Genomic DNA, 2,891 nt, shown 5'->3' on the forward strand with positions numbered 1-2,891 from the left:
CCAGCTACTGTATTCAGCTAATGATCCATTCTGTGCTTAAAGGTGCAGTATGTAAGATTCAGAAACCCTTGTTATTAATGACACCTGTGGCCGTTAAGTGAACTGCAGCCAGCTACCTGTTGCTAGTGCCCGCGCTCATGCCCACACTCCACAGGGACACGAGTGAGCGAGCATCAGCCAAAACAATGACAAAGAGACTGAACGTGATTCATGGCATCATGCTGACAGATGAGGTAGCATAATTAAAATTACACAGTTATGATTGTTTTACTACAAACTTTGAGACTGTATATTATATATGACTCTTCAGTGCTGGAACAGGGCTAAAACAAAGTGTGGATATAGGTCTAACTATGCGAGACTGTAGTTTGAAGAAATCGCTTTTCTTTGCATGATACATTGACTGCTTTTATACAATAGCCTATGTCGGTGTTAGCTAGCTAGCCAGCTTTATCAATAGCTGTTAGCTAAATTTGGTGGATGATGACAGTAGCTGTTTATAAAATAGACTTTTCATTATGAATATATTGACACAATTCAGTATTGAATTCCATCACAACTGTAATTTTGATATATCGATGCACTATTGTTTTATAATAATAGAATGTATATATTTTCTGTATAACCAAGTTACATTACACTAATGAATGGGTCTTTTTGCACTTGAACATTGTCTAGCATTCATTTATTGTGTTATTGTAGTTTACCTTGCTGAATAATTACAGATTAACATTATGTCAGTTACTGTGAATCAGCATACCTGACTTTCAGTATAAAGAGAAGATCGTTGAAATTATTTGAAAGTTACGAAGCAAGGTAGCTTGCAATTCATCAGCGTTAGCAGGCAAGATCAAATTAAACAGATCAATCCTTATGGCACTATATTTCACATGCTTTGCAGTTATGTAAGCTTACCTGTCCAATAAGAAGAACTCTGTAACACAGACTCCGAAGAACTGGGGTTTAGATCCATGTGCAGTTTTATTAGAAAAGGTGCAAATCATAAACAGACAGGTAGGATTAGATCTCCAGCAATAGAGCAGCGTAGACAGATGAAAGTCATAGTCATAAACAGGCAAGGTTCAGGGCAGGCAGCAAACAAAGTATAAATCCAGACTAACCAGACATGATCAACAGGCAGGCAGCAGAGAATCAGAACGACATGGAAACAGGCAGGAGTCAAACACAGGCAGGCAATATAAACAGTATAAACGCTCAGAAATGTTAGCTGTGGCAGAACAAGACATCGCACTGAGCCTAGTATGCTTAGTGCTTAAAAAGTCCTTGCAATAGGGAACAGGTGTGAGCATAATCAGTCCAGGTGGGCATGCTGGGAATTGTAGTTCAGAATGTTACTAGTATTAGGGTGAGGGAATCTTCTGGTGGTGAGCTGGAGAAGTCCTTGAGTTCATGACAGAGCCCCCCTGCAAGCGGCTCCTGACGTGAGGAGGTATTCGACGCCGGGGTCTTCCGCGGGGTCGAGGGGCAGGTCTTTCCGGATGAGTCCTGTGGAATTCAGTGGTGAGTGTGTGGTCAAGAATGTCATCTGCCTTGACCCAGGACCGCTCCTCCAGGCCATACTCCTCCCAGTCTACCAAGTACTGAAGTGAGCAACCCCGACGTCTGGAGTCTAGGAGTTCTAGGACCTGATAAGCCTTATTGCCATCCATGATTATGGGCGGGGGGTTCGGAGCATTGTTTTCCTCCTCCTCCCTCGAACCACCAGCGGATTTGAGCAGAGAAACATGAAAGGTGGGAGAAATGCGATAATTAGAGTGTAGTTGAAGGTGATATGATACTGGAGTGATCTGTATCAGAATTTTGAAAAGACCCACATACCTGGGGCTGAGTTTCTTGCATGGCAGACGGAGGTGTAGGTCACGTGTGGAGAGCCAAACCCATTGACCTGGTGTGTAGTTGGGACTGGGGCATTGATGACGATCGGCCTGTTCCTTCTGTCTTCTAACTGCCCTTTAGAGATGGACATGAGTTTGGTCCCACACTTCTTTGCTCCGTCATAGCCAGTCATTGATGGCTGGTATCTCTGTGGGTTCTCCTGACCATTGGAATGGGGTGGTTGAAATCCTAGCACACATGCCCGTGGACTATTTTTGTAGGGATTTTTGAGCATACTCTGCCCAAAGCAGATACCGGCTCCTTCCAGACCCGATATGTAAACTGTGGACCCCTGTCGGAGACGATGTCATCAGGTAGTCTGTAGAAGTGAAACACCTGATGCAGAAGATGTTCTGTAGTCTCGAAGGCTGTGGGCAGCTTGGGCAGAGGGATTAGTCAACATGCTTTTGAGAACTGATCAATAACCGTTAGAATGATGGTGTTAACTTGGGAGACAGGAAGATCTGTGATAAAATCGATGGTAATATGAGACCAAGGACGATGGGGAATAGGCAGTGGTTGGAGGAGTCCTGTGAGAGGTTGCTTGGAGGATTTGTTTGCTGCACAGGTGGGACAGTTGTTGATGTATGAGATTGTTTCAGCCTGCATCATGTTCCACCTGAAACAGTTCTGAAGCAGTTGAAGTGTGGCTGCAATACTTGGTTGTCCGGAACTGGTGGTAGTATGGACCCATTGTAAGGTCTTTTCCCGAAGGAGTCATGGTACATAGGTCTTATCCGGAGGGCAGTCAGGGGGAGTCGGGTCCTGAATCTGAGCTTGGGCGATTTCGGTCATGATGTCCATTGGACTGGAGCTAAGATTAACGACGTGGGAATGATGGGTTCCGATGTCTGGTTCTGGGTGTCAGACTCATACTGACGAGAGAGTGCTTCGGCTTTGATATTCTTTGTACCAGGATGATATGCAATGGTGAAATTTTGCAGAGCGTAAATATTCGAGGTTTCGATGGTCCGTTAGCGCGAGAAAAGGATATT

Source organism: Myxocyprinus asiaticus, chromosome 13, assembly GCF_019703515.2.
Source record: "Myxocyprinus asiaticus isolate MX2 ecotype Aquarium Trade chromosome 13, UBuf_Myxa_2, whole genome shotgun sequence".
In the NCBI taxonomy this organism is placed as follows: Eukaryota; Metazoa; Chordata; class Actinopteri; order Cypriniformes; family Catostomidae; genus Myxocyprinus; species Myxocyprinus asiaticus.